Below are 18,667 nucleotides of genomic sequence, written 5' to 3'. Positions count from 1 at the left end.
AGCTATATTCTAATTGGCAATAGACTTTATTTGCTATATAAATGTTGTATATAGCCTTTTCGCTTCGGCATATACACAGTAGTAATAATTAAAAGTTACTAGATAGATAGTTCTAGATAGTCCCTCAATGGTGCTAATTCCTGTACGACACCACCTAATTTTATTTTAAATTATATCTGTCATTTTCTTATCCGCCGAAAACGAAAGGGACGGGTAATCGACAAGCATAAAATTTATGGAACACGTCAATTTTAGGCAGAAATCTAAAACAACCCTCTAAACATTTGACATCGGCCAATAACCCGATAGAATTTAGTTGATAACACAAACGGGTTGCATACCAGCGAGATACCTTTCTGATTCGCCCAGGTTATTCATTCATTTACTCATTCTTCCTAAAATTGAGAGCTGTCAATCATCCGTCCCTTTCCTTTTCGGCGGATAAGAAAATGACAGGTATAAATTAAAATTAGGAGATGTCTGCAGGAATCGGGGCCATTGTGTATTTAACCCAGTAGGTATACTGACCGTCCCAAAAATTCTCAATAACATTAAAAGTATTTACTGTTAACTTAATGTAACCACGAGTTAGTCCTACAATTTACCTCTTATCCAAATAATATAATTATTGCACTAAACGATTAAAATTACCTATAATAGTATTTTATGCAACAGTTGTATAAGAAGGGTCAAAAAATGCGAGTGGCGTGAGTTGCGATGTGAGCCTTGGCGAACATCGCAATAAGAGACGCCACGAGCATTTTTTGACCTAGTTATACAACGTTGCATACAATACTTTTTCTACGACGACGTAATTTTAAATGAAACAAAAATTTTCCAATTTATTTTCCAACGCGCGGGAAAATGGCGGCAAATGTATACTTTTTTTTTATAGTATATCTATGGCACCAAACAAAGTAAAGGTGCCAGTTTCCAGGTCAAAAAAAAAACAAAACAACAACAATGCTTTTTTGGCGACATTATAGTACAGTTACACTTTGTAAACAATGCTTTTATAGGCCATAGAGCGTACACTTTTTCAAAGAGTTTAATTATGTATGTACTTATATTAGACTTTTTGGTTATTTAAATGCCAGATTAAAGTAGAGGAGTAGAAAAAATATTATAATATACGAAAGTAGTGTTAGAACGTACGTTGCGTATTTTAGTGCATTTCAGTAACCGTTAGAGATGCGCCGAGTAACACTTTGGCCGAGTAACGAGTACCGAGTTTTACTCGGCTCAATTTTTATTCAACCGAGTACTCGGCCGAGTAACTCGGTTCAATCAAATTCGCATTTCGCGCGCGTAAACAAGTACAAACAGGTTTGCGCCGGTCAAGACGTCGGCTTGCGTTGATACACCCCTCACCCCGGACCCCGCCCACGCCTTTCAACTACTAGTCACTTGATTGTTTGCAACTCAGAACAATAACTAAAGCATAGAAGGAAGGCTAAAATAAGAATTCAGAAACTATAAACCGGCTCTCTTCTAGCTTACGACACAAACTATGAGTGAGAAAAGGACAAATGATTCGCTCTTTGCTTCATTTTTTCCGAGGTTGTCACAACATGAAATGTCATTTGGACCTATTGGACTCATTTTAACTCGGCCAAATACATAGTAACATACATAAGAAGATTTTACTTATATTTACCGAACTATTTGACACGGTCGCGTGAACTTTGTTTACGAGTGTCTTGTGTTCAGATTGTTTTAAGTGATAATTTAACAATATTTTTCCAAATAAATGGAAAGAAACTTTTATTTATATCAAATAATTGAGTGTCTCGACTCTGTGACATTATGTCTTGTGTGGTATGGGGCTGCAGCTCACATTCAGTAAGAAAAGAAAATAGCCAACAACTTCTGTCGTTTCATCGGTAAGTTTTTTGTAATTTTCTAGTGAAATGTGAACTGCTGAACAATTTTAGGAAAGTAATATGTTTTGCTGAATAGATTTGTAGCATAAAATATTTGAGATATCCATTATATTATACGTTCCATCGATGAATACGGAATTGATTTGAGGTTATGTTGATTGTCCATAGTGATGTACTAAAATTATCGATACTTTTAATTTTTAGATTTCCTGTAGACGATAACAAAGAGAAAGAATGGATAATTCACATTAATAGACGAAATTGGATTCCAAATAAGTACAGCCGTATTTGCTCGAAACATTTTACTGCGGATACATTTATGTGTGTTCCTAATTCGAAGTGGAGACGTCTTCGAGACGATGCTATTCCTACATTGAACATTATAGATCAGACAGATGAAATGGTAATACGGCCGAGCACCACACACCCGAAGTCTCGACGGCAAAAGGGACAAAATTGTGGGTCCGCGTTAAATTCCCATATTTCGCCAGTTTTTGGCTAGCGGCCCACTCGGCAGCCGGCCCTGCGGTTCGAGTAGTACGGGGCAGGTGCGTTGCTGCAAACCTGCAAGCGCAGGTCGCATCCCACAATAAAGCACGCTCCCTCTCCTAGGGTATGAGCGTGAGCCCATCGGGCCTCTTACCGTCTGTGCGGCCTAGACCCGGCGGTTCCAATTTGCACGGCACGTCGATCAACACCAGTGCACGGCGGATGACATCATAAATAAATTCGAATATTACAAAATACATACCGATGAAACGATAACAGTTAGCTATTTTCTTTCCTTCCTGAATGTGAGCTGCAGCTCCAAACTAATATAAACCAGACAACGGTGCTAATTCCTGTAAATACCATCTAATTTTATTTTAAGTTATATCTGTCATTTTCTTATCCGCCGAAAAGGAAAAGGACGGGTAATCGACAAGCATAAAATTTATGGAACACACGTCAATTTTAAGGACAAATCTAAAACAACCGTCTAAAAATTTTACAACAGTCAATAACCCGACACAGGTAAGTAGACAGCACGGCAAACGGATTGCATACCAGCGACATACCTTTTTGATTCGCCCGGGTTATTCATTCATTTACTCATTCTTCCTAAAATTAAGAGCTGTGAATCATCCGTCCCTTTCCTTTTCGACGGATATGAAAATGACGGATATAACTTAAAATAAAATTAGGCGGTGTCTGCAGGAATCGGGGCCAATATAATCCAAAAATGGTTAGATACTTACCTATCAGAGACTTTCATCAAGAAGAAGATAATTGCGTCCTACAAAAAGAAATCTTGTAAAAAAAAATTATCGACATTAATTGTAAGTAAATTTAATTTTATCGACATATTACTAAAGTGAAACCCAACACTAGGCATTGAAAAACTTGTGACAACCTACGAAATTACGAAACAATTTTTGTATATGCGTCTTTGTCTAACATTACGCCGGTTCCGTAAGATAAAGTAGAGCAGAATTATAGAGTTCTGTTGCTATTTTAGCCTTCCTTCTATGCTTTAGTTATTGTTCTGAGGTTTGCAAACAAACACGTCACGTGCGTCATAGTAGATAAATAATTGAAAAAGTTTGTTATTTACCAATGGCTGTATACTCGTTATCAAATAACCGAGTTATTCGGCCGAGTACGAGTATCAAAAAACCCGCCGAGTACGCAGAGTACCGAGTATCAAACGAGTACTCGGCCCATCTCTAGTAACCGTTAGTGTCGATTTAAATGTAGTTTTAGTACTGAACTAAATTTTAATTTAGTTCCGAAACTAGCGCTATCTCGTTCGGGCAGTAAGCGCGAGTGAAGGATAGCACTTGTTTTAGAGCTGAACTAAATTTTAATTTAGTTTTAGACGCTGGAATCGATAACGTTATAAATATTTATGAAGATGTTTTTGTGATAATTATTAGAACTGAAATGTTGGCCGCTGTATATAGCTTTATGAGGGTAAGCCCACTTTTAGTAAGTGGTGGCAAAGTATTTAGTTCTAGTACAAATTTGTACAATAATTATGTATTAAATATTAGTTTCATTTAAGCGCGATTTAGTGAGCTGAATCACGATATGACATGGCAATAATCCTTAAACAATTGGATATTCATTAGGTGTAATTAATTTGTCAACGAATTAAATAACTTTGCCTTCACTTTCTGTCGAGGCTTACCCTAAACGTCTTTTTTGTGTCAAGTTATGATATACGAAATTAATTATATGTGCTCCAAATATGGTCAACGTGTATTAAGACCACAAAATATTGCTTCGAATGTCCATTTACACCTCGAATAAAGTATTGTACACAAATTCCTCATACGTGATTCTCAAAATGTCTCATTAATTGATATTAAAACGAATGTTGGTGCAACTAGAAACTGCGAAACCGATAAATCTCCATTTTATTCCATTAACAGTGTCTCAGCCAATCACAAAGTTTATGACGTGATAAAGTTGACTCGTGGTTGGCTGAATTGTCGACATAGAATGGAGACTCATACGCTCCGAATTTTTTTTAAGCGGAGAAGTCATAAGGAATAAATAGCGGAGATTTTAAGGTATATATTATGTGGATTCGACTTTAAAGTAAATTAAATAAATGTCAAATTTACATAGCAAGAGGTGGCTGTGTTATAGACCGATAAGGATCTTTCGGTGCGTGGATGACATTGTCAGGAGGGCGCTGGACTGCACTGTCTTCCATTTACAATAACTGTCAAAAATGGCGTTTAGAGTACGCGCCACGAAATAAGTCCCGCGGATTTCAGTGGAATCATTGAATCCTAATAAGGCCGTCTACCCACTAGGCTCACAGTCAGTGACTGACACTGATTTACTCAGAGCTGCGGCGTCTCAATTAAGTGAGCATCGAACTGTATCGTATTAGAAGCCGACCGCGAGCATCGTTCACTGCGACTCAGCCGTTTCAGTCGCTCAGTCGCCAACCAAAACGCAGCAAACTGCGTACAGTACGCGCTTTATGGACACTCCACTTCAGAACTCCCATACCGACCCCGCCGGCGTGGTCGACGATTTCCCTCATTCAGCGCTTATCGCTATCGCCCACTAGGGTCGATTAATTATTTCAAATATTCTTCCTCTGAGACGACTGGGCACCCTCAGGCCTGTTATCTTAAATTTTGTACCAGGTAAGAGCCCCCATTTGTCCGGCCAAGTAGTTAATGCCATCTGCGGCAAATCTACAATAAGTCAAAAAAGGACACATTTAAAATATAATTATAGGAAGTCGGTAACTCTGTGAGCCTAATGTGGACACGGCCTAATTCGCATGGTTGATACTGCGACGCTAGCGCCGCGGCTACGAGAGTTCTTTCATATCGCGAACTCTAGTTCCCATTTTGACCACGCGCCAAAACATCATTGTCGTTCTAAGTATATTTGAATGTGTAAAATTTAGTTTTAAAATGTGTGCTTGGGACGAGCACGGTGTCTTATAAGTAGTTGTGTTAAGTTTATGTTCCGTTTATTAATTTTATTAAAACATCATAACAAATATATGCTTTTTATTTTTTCGCGTTGCGGTGGTTTATTTTACTGCACGACTGATTTTTTTTTTGATTTGCCGATTCTGACATAATTATTTAAGGCAAAAAAAAAATTACAAGAACTTTTTCATATTTAGTTATAAATTAGAATGCAAATAAATCTTTCTGCTAATTTATTTAAAGAATATAATAATTCGAATTCGGCTATTTTGACCGAACTTGTACCTCCACAAATAAAGTTAAGCTATACAAGTTAAATCGAATAATCAAAAAATAGTTAAAAACACAAATTGCCTTACATTACAATATATTTACATAATTTAAGTACCTATTTAGAAATATTTAATAGATTAGCAGTATAGAACCAGTATTGTATGAATACAATAAGGAGGATAAAAACTAGAAGTTCAAATGTAGGTGGCAGCACTGTTGAGTGTTCCTAAATTTTGACAGTTCTTCATACTGTCCAGTTAAAATTCTTGATATTGCCATAAAATGTGGACCAACGTAGATTGTATCCCGTCTGAAGGATGAATTTCAAAAAAGAAAAGTTGCCAGTTGGAGTTTGGACAAAGGCTGTTTTGATTGAAAATAAGTTTTCTTCTTTCCGATCTTTAGGAAATAAATATAACACTATGATTTTGCAGTTAAACGCTGTGCAAAGGGTTATAGTATAAAAATATAAGCAAACAATTATGTTTGTTTACTAAAATAGTATGGGGAACTGTCAAAATTTAAGAACACTCAACAGTAGCGACACCTGGTGGGAGAAAAAAGCAGCTTGTATCGTCATCATTCATTATTCTATGGTCGCAACGAGACAGTGTTACCGACTAGTCTAGTAATAAATATGTCATGCATTATTTATCAACATTTGTTCACTGCTAATGCCATTTGAACTGCATACGCCTTCCCCATTCATCATCTCTCTTGATAATATCCTGTATATGTTAGTGACATCGTAACGAATATTGAGAAGGATGATTCAGACCATGATTATGAGTTAATATCAAATGATTTTGTTTAGTTTTTTTTTAATTATTTTTAATTCTATACTTTTGCTATGGAAAATTCCACTTGATATTAACTCAGAATAATGAGATGAATCATCCTTCTCAGTATTCGTTACGATGTCACTTACACCCCATACAACTACATATGAGTGCTAGTGACACCGTAACGAATACTGAGGGGGATGAGTCGGACCATGATTCCGAGTTGATATCAAGTGCAATTGTCCGTCGCAAAATTCATGTTTTTTTTTAGATTTTTTAAATTATTTTCAATTCTATACTTTTATGACGGAAAATTCCACTTGATATCAACTCAGAATCATGGCCTGTATCATCCTTAAAAATTTTCGTTACGATGTCACTAACACCATGTATTTTTCCTCATTATCGATAAAGTAACATTAATAAAAATTAACGATATAATTACTAATGTATTGTTCAGATTAAGGCTTTGATACAATAACTATTTATATGTACTAACGTTATTTCAAATAGTCTGTAATAAATAACTAAAAATGCTTAGAGAAAATATAAAAAATCGGATATTTCATAAATGAAAAACAAATTCCATGTAACTTTGATGTAAATGCATAGCCGAAATGTACCGATTTCGGCAGACACAAACTTAATTTTATTTTAAAATTCAATTAGTGCCATCCCTTACTCACTATAAGTACAAGAAAGAGATAAAGCTAGTTTTAAAACAAAGTAAAATAAAATTATTTTTTGTCTGCTGAAGTCTCATCCATCCTACCCGTGGAAAAATTTATAAAAACCCTATAATACTATTTGTAATCTTATTAGGTTCATGTATAAGTATAGTCACGTGTGTAGATTATAAAAATATGGCAGGAAGGGAGCTATTAATATCTTACTTGTGAGGAAAGGTGGATTGGAAAGATGATTGTAAAAAGCTGGCTGGCATGTTTATGGCGAATGTTCTAAAAATAAACTAATCACATTCTTTTAATTAAAAAAAATAAAAGGATTTCGTAGCATGTTATGTAACAATAAAATATTATGATTTTGATTTATAGTGCATAACGAAACTAATCAATAGACAAGGTATTTTTCTTTCACCATTTTAATAAACATCTACTAAATGACACGATTTAACCCTGAAATTGAAGAAAAACTACTTTGCTTTTCTATAAAGACGATCAATGAATAGACAATTACTTTCGACGGAAAATTCCACTTGATATTAACTTAGAACCATGGTCTGAATCATCCCCCTCAGTATTCGTTACGATATGTCACTAACACCCTGTTTATAAGAGCGTGGAAGAGAATGGTCTAAGTTACTTTTACAACATTTACGATCTAGTTTCGTCCTAATCACATATAATAGGACGCGTCCTGTAATAAAGGATTAGGACAACTAGATAACGGCCTCCGTTGACCAGTGGTTTGAGCGTTGGGCTCACGAGCCGGAGGTCCCGGGTTCAAATCCCGGTGAGGACATATCACAAAAATCACTTTGTGATCCCTACAATTCCTAGTTTGTTTAGGACTTTACAGGCTGATCGCCTGATTGTCCGGAAAGTAAGATGATCCGTGCTTCTTAAAGCACGTTAAGCTGTCGGTACCGGTTACTTCTTACTGATGTAAGTAAGTAGTCGTTACATGAGCCATGTCATGGGCCTTTGGCGGCTCAATAGTAACCCTAACACTAGGGTTGATGGGGTTGGTAATCCAACTGACAACCCACACGATAGAAGAAGAAGGACCTCTGTATGAACATTCGCTCTTAACTTGTCAGCTTTGAATGGAAGTTGTGATGATTTGACTCGATAGGACTGAATAACAGAGTATGGAGTATTATCTATTTGTATTTATTGACATTTATTATGTAGATTTATTATACTTTAATATAGATTAGAATTGGAAATATTTTTTGAAATTATTTCCGATGTTATTTTGAGCCCATTTAATGCATTTGTCCCGTAATATTTGCATACTTCTGATCAGAAATGCTTGATTGGAAACTGTTTACGATATAATTGGACTTGATGCAATAAGGGACTTTCCAATCGACGTTCCCCAAACACACGATAGATGGCGGTGTTCACTTTTAATGTGATAATTACCTATTTTCTCGTCCCTGGGGTACATAATTATTCAAAAATGAAATGTAATGGCAGAAGCATAAAATATAAAAGTAATTGTTGCTTGATATTTGGATCACATTGTGTATAGAATGATGTGGCTACCTATATTGCTTCTCTTTATTTTGATCAGAATAATAATGGGTGGAAGTTGTAATTGCACTTTGGTGTAATAAAAAGGGTCATCATTTATACTTACCCAAAAACTGTAATCCATGAAATTAGAAGTTCAAACGAGGAAAAAATTTAACAACGCCATCTATCGTGTTTTTAGGGAACGCCAATTGGAAATTCCCTCATTAAATAACAATAAAATGCTTGCTCTCCGATCATAACTTTCCATTGTCTATAAGCTGACTATATGTATAATTGAGGAGCTCGGTGGCGCAGCGGTAAACGCGCTCGGTCTGCGATTGTTGAAGTTAAGCAACTTTCGCAAAGGCCGGTCATAGGATGGGTGACCACAAAAAAAAGTTTTCATCTTGAGCTCCTCCGTGCTTCGGAAGGCACGTTAAGCCGTTGGTCCCGGCTGCATTAGCAGTCGTTAATAACCATCAATCCGCACTGGGCCCGCGTGATGGTTTAAGGCTCGATCTCCCTATCCATCCATAAGGAAGGCCCGTGCTCCAGCAGTGGGGACGGTAATGGGCTGATGATGATGATGTATAATTTAACATAACATAAACAGCATAACATAAATAAGTATTTATAAAACAGATGCCCCTCATCCCTCCCCAATAAACCGTATGAAATATGAAGCGTATATATTCCATTGCCACCCGAAGGCTTAACGACTTATTTTCACGTGTCAAGATCCAGGACCGACGAATTTACGTCCCCTCCGAAGCACGATAAAAGTTTACCGGAAATAAATGAATGAATGAATGTGGTCACCCGGACCAAACCATATCTCACATAGTGAACGAGTGCCCTCTGCACCGGTTCCCAGGTGGTATAGCCGAGCTGCATTGTGTGACGGATGCAGCATAGACTTGGTTAAGGGAGCTTAAGCTGGATATTTGATCCAAGCAGGATATTTGTCTGCCATACGCAACAACAACAACCGGAAATAATTTCAGAAAAAAAAACATTGTAACAAGCTTATTGTGTGAAGTTAACTGAAAATAAAATTCTCACAGAAATATCCGTTTTTTCTCGTCGAATACCCTTTACTGATGTCGCGTTTACTAAATAAGTATTCCTCATTTCTTGTTGTGCCCTACGCCACAGAATAAGGAATTCTACGTAATTATAGAACGGTAACATCCCGCTCCGCACCAACTCGTGTCGGATGCCGACCTCTCGGCTCCCTATTTTATTGCAAAAAATTTTATGTCATAAATTTGCATGGCATAATTATATTTACTATACCTAATAATAGTTACGCATAAAAGGCATTAGGCATAACTATTTACACATAATATAATAAAGCATAAACACTTAAAACATAAATTCATACCTATTTAAATAAACATGTTGGCGGCCTAGGGGTGGCCCTTGGGCCGCCGCACCCTAACCTACTATTACACTATAGTATCCAAGTTAAATGTAATAAACCTACAAGAATAGGGCAAACATCATTAGGCTTAGCATTATGCAAAGTAAAACAGTATGACAGGTAACCATTATGCCAAAAGACTAAAAAAAAATATGCCCTCTGAGTTTTATTTTAGTCTTAAATGGCCGGAGGAAGAAGAAGAAGAATGGCCGGAGGATCTAAAGAGTAAGTGGGAACACTCGGCCTGTCGATCTCGCTCACACTAGGCGGCACAAACGGTAAGAATGAGACGGGTCGCATACGATCGAGATGCCTATTTTATTCGCACGGGTTATTCATTCATTTTAAAATCAACAGTTGTCAATGACCCGTCCCTTTCCTTTTCGCCGGATATGAAAATGACAGATATAACTTAAAATAAAATTAGGATGTGCTGTAGGAATTTTATATTAATTAGTCAATAACCTGACAGAATTAAGCGAGCGAGATGTCTATTTTATTCGCCCGGGTTATTCATTTTAAAATTAATCTCAATCATCCGTCCCTTTCCGAAAAAAAAAGTTAAAAAGTAAAAAAAAGTTTTCATCTCGAGCTCCTCCGTGCTTCAGAAGCCACATTAAGCCGTTGGTCCCGGCTGCATTAGCAGTCGTTAATAACCACCAATCCGCACTGGGCCCGCGTGGTGGTTTAAGGCCCGATCTCCCTATCCAATCAGGGAAGGCCCGTGCCCCAGCAGTGGGGACGTTAATGGGCTGGTGATGATGATCCGTCCCTTTCCTTTTCGGCGGATAAGAAAATGACGGCTATATCTTAAAATAAAATAAGGTGTCTCCACTAATCGGGGCCAGTGTGTTACACGTTACTAGATATCTATTATCTAAGTATACTTATGAACTATCTAATCTTGTTATCGTACGGTTCATGGAACCCATCGGACTTATCTTCCTATTTATAGAGATGTACCCACTTTTAGTCGTTATTTTTTATCTTTAAAGAAAGAAACAAAATTATTATTTTCGGACACCACGTACACAAACAGGTAGACATTACATTTAACACAGGACAGAAATTACACGGAGACAAAAACCTTAAAATAAAAAATTAATACTATTTTATAGAAGAAAAAGAAAACAAACCAAAATCATGTAAGCTAGTCTACAAGATCCCACTGCTGGGCAAAGGCCTCCCCTTTTCTCTTCCCATTTTTTGTGGTCCTGTGCGTACCCTGGCCAGTCTCTTCGGCAAGCGTCGCAAATCGTCACGCCATCTCTTTCGAGGTCTACCACGACGCCTGTACCCGTCATGAGGCACCCAATGATCAATCCAGACCCGTAATTCTCATAGGTTCTGTTTAGTCACAAATATTTTAAGGATGTTTGCTTCTTCTAATTGCTTCCATTGGATGCGGTTTTATGTAGCCAGGATGGAGTAACCAGCCCAATAATACCTCCGAAACTAATTTCTCGGGAATGTGGGTCTCCTCACGATGTTTTCGGTCACCTGATCACCGCACGTGATAATTATATAAGATCCAAACATGAATTCAAAAATCTTTTTTTTTAATATTATTATATTTAGGCTCGCGTTTGACCACAATCTCACATGACGGCATGAGCTCTCAGGTCTAGGCAAGGTCTTTAAACCTAGCACGGCCTAGGATTGCAATCGAACCAGCGACCTAACAGTGCGAGTCGAGCATTCTTCCAAATGGGCTTCTGTGTATACAGGCGTGTAAATGATATCGTAACGAATACTGAGGGGGATGATTCAGACCATGATTCTGAGTCGATATCAAGTGGAATTTCCTGACGAAAAATTCACGTAACTTTTTGTGTTTTTCTGAATTATTTTCAGTTCCGCTCAGCTTAGAATATTTTTTATATTCAAGTTGCAGTAAACATTAAACATTCGACGTGATTAACCATCAATTTACGACTGATTAGCTACACCATTTTCCAGCGTTAATGGCAAAAAATTGTAGGTTTGGTAGACTAGTCGCTCGCTTATTAGTCGACTGAGGTCGTGGTCGTACGTAGTGCAACTCTACCGCAAAGGAAACATCGCGTCGTCTTGCAGGGAAAACGGTAAGCGCCATTTTGTAAATTTACATTTTGATGTGACTGAGAGGAAAGTTGTGAGTAATGAATGTGGACCACAGATTTACTAGTAAGTACCGTAGATTTGGGACCCAAAGTTCCTGTTAATATAGCGACATTGATGGACAGTACTTTACCTCAGTACGCGATTAGGCGCCGAACTGGCAACACGGGGAAGTGCGTGGTAAAAACTTGCCAAAACAGAAGCTCAAAGCGAAAACCGAAGGATGGAACATCATATTTCTAATAAGTAAAGACATTGTGCATGTTATCATAGTATAAACATTTTGATTTTCGCAGTAAAACCTACCAAAATTATTATTTTAGTTTAAAATACACTAAAACAAATACTCCCGGTCAATCCTAGTCGCAGTATAACCCGACTGCGTTATGAAGTACCACGCGCTAACATATGTAATAAGACGATGCGTACTTTCTTAATTTGACACGATTTTATTGAATGTATATACCGTTGTGTACGAATGTATAGCTAAACAAGCGCTAAGTTTTCGCCGCAATCCGCATTTTTACTGAGCCGCTAAAGGCCCCCGTCATGGCTCATGTAATGACTATATACTTACATCAGTAGTAGTAACCGGGGCCAACGGCTTGACGTGCCTTCCGAAGCACGGATCATCTTACTTTCGGACAATCATGTGATCAGCCTGTAATGTCCTACCCAAACTAGGGATCACAAAGTGATTTTTGTGATATGTCCCCACCGGGATTCGAACCTGGAGCCTCCGGATCGTGAGCCCCACGCTCAACCACTGGACAGAGGCCCTTATATATGGCCTATAATGTTTGATTTAATTTCAGTAAGTTTCGTAAGAAGGTGGGTGGGTTAATTGTTCTTGCAGTTAATTAAGGTTCAATATTTTAGGTAATTACCTATCTATCATAAAGGCTATAGTTACAGTAGTCAAGATTATAACTTTTGAAGAACCTTTTTACAAGCTCTACACTAAGTCACCAAAATATTTTAATGAATAACTTGTAACGCCTAGGTCAACTTGTATATAGAAATCGTAGATATATGATTTGTTTTGTGATTCACACGTAAATTTCCTTGAACAACCAGACTCATTTAGACGTAACTACACCTACGTAGTGCGGGGCTTGTTTAGTAAGGAAAATAGAGTTACTGCATTATTTTACCTGGTTTGAGTACATGTCTGCCTACTATGAAGGTATGTATGATAGATAACTTCATTCACTCTTTAGAGAGTAATCGACCTGATTATTGTTGAAGAAAGGAAAACATGAAACAGTAGGCGTAGGGCCCTGTGATGGGATGTTTTCAGCGATACAGCTTCCGATGTGGTAGTAGTTTTACAGCTAGTTACATAATGGTGCTAATTCCTGTAAATACCATCTAATTTTATTTTAAGTTATATCTGTCACTTTCTTATCCGCCGAAAAGGAAAGGGACGGGTAATCGACAAGCATAAAATTTATGGAACACACGTCAATTTTAAGCACAAATCTAAACCAACCGTCTAAAAATTTTACATCAGTCAATAACCCGACACAGTTAAGTAGACAGCACGTCAAACGGATTGCATACCAGGGACGTACCTTTTGATTCGCCCGGGTTATTCATTAATTTACTCATTCTTCCTAAAATTAAGAGCTGTGAATCATCCGTCCCTTTCCTTTTCGACGGATATGAAAATGACGGATATAACTTAAAATAAAATTAGGCGGTGTCTGCAGGAATCGGGGCCATTATGTAATTTAATTTTTGACGTTCTAAAAGCGCTACCTATGTACGTAAGCCAATTTTTGAATTTTGTTTATTCTGGATTGATTACTGGTTATTTTGTCCCACTACTGGGCACAGGCATCCCCTCAACATCGGATCATTATCATCATCTGTCCCTTTCCTTTTTGTTCGATAAGAAAATGACGGATATACTTAACTTAGAATAAATTTAGATGGTGTGTACAGGAATTACCACATATCAATCAAAATCCAATTAAGTAACATACCATAAACATCCTATTTAAGTACCCATGTCCCACTGCTGGGCACAGGCCTCCCCGCAATCCACTGGAGAGGGTTTGGATATAGACGGATCATACTCAAAAAAAAAATAGAAATGATTTGATTTGTTTTTTTTTCACCGCGCTGTTTCACCTACTTATTTGTAGACCGTTATCAAGCATCTGTTACAAACCTTATTCCACTCGATTTTTATATAAATACCTAAGTACTAGGTACGGTCATGTCATGAGTACTAATATGTACACTTTGCAACACTTTGCAACCATGTCACATTAACTTTTTTGACAAATTAAACCGCAAGTCTCATTAAGTGTCAAATATGATAGTGCGACAGGGTTCTAAAGTGGGTACATGATATTGCTCATGACTGTAACTTTAGCCCAGTTGGAAAATCGCTTCACTCTCACTGTGGGGTCGCAGGTTAGAATCCTAAACAAATTATTTTCGAATTTGTTTTCGAATTCATGTTTAGATATAAACATGAATTCGAAAACAAATCACATGTTTATCACGTGTGTTCAGCGGTGAAGAAAAACATCGTGAGGAGACCAACATACCGACCTGACAATACCTACGTGTTTTCGGAAGTATGTAACCTATCCTAACCTGTAATTGGCCTGGTTCGCTCCCTTTGAGTTGGAAAGCAGTCGCTTCTGTAAAACCTAACCTAACAGCTGTCAATCATCCGTCCCATTCCTTTTCGGCGGATAAGAAAATGATAGGTACTTATAACTTAAAATTAGATGGAGTGTGCTGGTATCAGCACTATTACCTATATGAATATTGCACAAAATATAAAGGGCTATGAACCTTTCTGGCATATCTCAGTGGCGCCACCTAGCGGATTTTTTAAAACTGCGGCGCACGATGAAACCTGTGCAAATCGATAGGGGACACTTGTCTGAACAAAAAAGCTTTAATGGACCTATGCTCTAAAGTGTCACGTTTTCAAGATATCTAGCTTGAAAGTTACGAAAAGTGTCGTATGGATAAATCGATTTTACTATTTATCTATATACAATCGTAATATAGTGACAAAGTGATTGATTATACATGAAACATTATTTAATATACAACATATTTATCTTATTGAAAAAATGAAATTAATAAATACTTGCAACAACATTAATGGTTTTTGTCTTTGCTACATTATATAGGAAGTACATAGGTACTTAACTGTGCACACCTTATCTAAGGTTACTAATTGCAAACTGAGTTTATCAGTTTGTGTTATGTATGATATAGGCGTCATTTACTCCTTAACTTGATTTTACTTGACACAACGATAGGATCTAATGAAATATAAAATAAAGTTTACATTTTTATAAACGCAATGCGTTTAGTGCGGCATCATTAGTACTCGTTAAAAAGCAGAATTCTCGAAGTTTAAGAAATCTGTGTAAGAGAAACAAAATGGTGTACTTATTAACTGCCATTTTGCTTTCTCGTTTAATTCCAGGAACTACGAAAATGGAGGTCCTTTGTTTAAAGTTGCACGAATTTCTATTATTTCGGCGGAATCAACAAGGATAGCGAATAGCCATACAATAAGTGTGAGTGAGACAACATCATACAATAAATACAATAGGACGATTGGCAGCCGGGTGAACTTTCAGTCAGTTTGCCACTTTCATCTTCAACGTGCGCACGCGCTTTTCTCTGTTCTGAGACTCTATCCTGTTCATTCTGTTGTATTTGTTACCACTGTTGAGTTTGTTAATATTGCTCTTGAGTTTGTTAGTATTTTTGTTGACTTTGTTAGTGTTATTGTTGAATTTGTTGTTGTTGTCTTGGCAAGATGTCCAGTCATGTTGGTGCCAAGCAATGTTTTTTGTTGTGGTGTAAGCACTGTTCGTGGCCCGCGCCGAAGATCTTGGCGTCCTATATAGTCTTACTTGACAACTGAAGATTATATTGCTAGGCACCCCAACATCCTGAATTATGCTCGCCACTTATTTGACGATCGAGAGCTAAGTAATCTTATTTGAACATTGCAAAAATTAAAAATCTCAGTATGCAGTGTATCTGGTATCTATATTATAGTCCCTGGTCAGTATAATACATAAAATGACAATGTATAATTCGGCTCGTTTCTCAATCGTGCTTTTCATAATCGAAATGTCATATGAAAAAAAATTCGTGTATGAAAATAATATATATCCTACTTTATCGAAGCTCTCATTATGTAGCGTCTTAGACGGAGTGTAATCAACGCAAAACATTTTTAACAGAAAGTCGTCAACTTATCTCTATTATAATTAGCCAGAGATAGCTCTTACGCCAAGCGTATCACTTGTGTACCAGACTTACGCTTTCAATAGATTTTATAGCCAACTATTACCACTTAATTATGTATAATAAATGATATTTGCATTTTTTGTAACAGTAGAGAGTAATCAGTTCATATTAATGCAAGCACAACGGTAAGGTTGTTTTTTCATCTGACATGTGCTACGTTGCTAGGTTTAATATCCACCAATCAGATAATTGGGTCTGATTCTGATCGGCACAATGAACCCGATTGTAGGGTATGCAACGTAGCATCTAGCATGTTACTGGTGGAAACGCAGTCTAAATGTGACGTACTTACTTCATTATTGATGGAACAGTATTCTTATCGTTTCCAGCTAACTACGCAATACCGAATATGCCACATTTAAAAGAGGAAGTGAGGATTGCTTGCGCCCTAATAAATGCCTTCGGAAAACGGGTGACAGATCACCCACTCGTAAATGAAATAAGCAACGATATATACCTTAAGCACGACGCCCCAAACTATCTGTGCGAGTTTGTAATACAAAACAATTTAAATCAACGCAGAGCCGCTTTACAAGCTATGAACTCAAGTGAAGGCTTTCAACAGTTTCCCATCTTATCATATGAGGATCTGTTGATAATGTCTCTGGGGCCGTATCAAGTGACGCAGGCAAGAAGCTACTATGGCGAACACCTAAAAGAAAACGGAACGTTTTTCATTGAAGTGTATGAAGATTTTGAAGTTGACTATAATTTAAATCAATACAACTTAGTAGTTTGTGATCCTTGGCTGACAAGAGCTAAAATACTCTCGAGGCACCAGAGCAACAGAATTTATTTTGTATATATCTTGCTAAATAATAGTTTGAAAAACAGAAATAAACTTGTCGGTCACTATTGCAGCTGTATAGTTGGAAAACGGACACTCGGGTGCTATGCTCATGTCATGTGCATAGTTTGGTATATGGGATGGGCTCGGCACCAAGAAATTCAACCCCCTGCTGCCTTTTTAGATCAAGTTATTATTTCTGATGAAGAAGAAGATTGATTATTCAAGAAGACTGATATTCATTATCCTAATAGGTACGAATTTGTATAAAAAAAGCCTATTTGTTATAAGTATATACACTGTATGTATTCAATAACAATTAGTATTGATTTCATTTTAAGCAAAATATAAATAACTATATGACTACTTTTACGATGTTTTATTTCATACTTATAAAAACACAACTAAGAAAATCGATGAATAATTGAACAATGTGTTCATGTAATATGATTGTTATGAACTAAACAGCTTAAGGTCCCGTTGCATTGAAGGCACACACCCCGTTGGTGTGTCTATACGAACTAGGTATGTTCCATACACTGCTGTAAAGTAAAGTAGTCCTAAAAGCGAATTTTCACACCCCACCTGCTTTCACTGTGATTAGACATTTAAGCTGCCTTTCATTGAATAAACATAAAAACTCAAAAAGTGTGAAATTGTTAGACAATCATAGCAAATAACTTTGAGCGTGATTACCACGAGAATAAGTCATGAGCTGTACATCTCACGACGTGTTTCTGGATTTCTTTTATGTTACACATAAAAGTAAGTTATAGATATTTATTTTACCTATTTTCTATTTATTTATTTTTCAATAAAGTAAATATGTGGTATATTAAACACTAATATTCCATGCATAATCACTTAGTCACTATATTCCAATTGCATATAAAAGTAAAATCGATTTGTTCATACAACACTTTTCGGAACTTTCAAGCTAAATATCTTGAAAACGTGACGCTTTAGAGCATAGGTTCATTAAAGCTTTTTTGTTCAAAAAAGTGCCCCCTATCGATATGCACAGGTTTCATCGTGCGCCGCAGTTTTAAAAAATCCGCTAGGTGGCGCCACCAGGCTATGCCAGCCTCCATAGTGAAATGTTCAATGCCCTTTTCTTATAGATTCGTTTCTTTATTTTTCAGCATCACCGACACTTCTCGAAGGTGATTCAGTGTTCGTACATAAAAATTATCGATTCCATCCAAATTCGTTGGTATCAGTGCAAATAGCGATAAAGTCCGTTTTCACTGATTACAATAGTGAACAGTCATTCGGTGTATTATGGCCGCTCCAGCTGTAAGTATTTACCTGCGATTTTTTTAAATAATAAGTTGCTTTTTTGCCGTTCAGTGTCAGTGTACGATTATTTCGTGTTTTCGGTTTCCGGAGGTATGTTACCATACCTTTAACGAAGAACTTTCCAGGCTAATTTCCCCAAAAATAATTTTCTTATCATGTGGGTTGTGAGATGGA

General features: G+C 37.0%; 2 long non-coding RNA genes across 2 annotated transcripts in view; both read left to right on the top strand.

The window, feature by feature from the left end:
* Nucleotides 1-1,126: 1,126 nt before the first annotated feature.
* LOC126372600 (uncharacterized) overlaps nt 1,127-18,667 on the top strand; it is a 209,997-nt gene continuing 192,456 nt past the window's right edge. The window contains exon 1 of the long non-coding RNA XR_007567190.1: nt 1,127-1,883. This is a non-coding gene — a long non-coding RNA (uncharacterized LOC126372600). The remainder of the gene's footprint in view (nt 1,884-18,667) is intronic.
* Nucleotides 14,907-17,562, top strand: LOC126372597 (uncharacterized). The gene is made up of 2 exons (XR_007567188.1): nt 14,907-15,662; nt 16,737-17,562. It is a non-coding gene; the product is annotated as an uncharacterized LOC126372597 (long non-coding RNA).

This window comes from Pectinophora gossypiella, chromosome 14 (assembly GCF_024362695.1).
Source record: "Pectinophora gossypiella chromosome 14, ilPecGoss1.1, whole genome shotgun sequence".
NCBI lineage: Eukaryota > Metazoa > Arthropoda > Insecta > Lepidoptera > Gelechiidae > Pectinophora > Pectinophora gossypiella.
The sequence above is the reverse complement of the archived record's forward strand: the minus strand, read 5'-3'. Positions and strand labels throughout refer to the sequence as shown.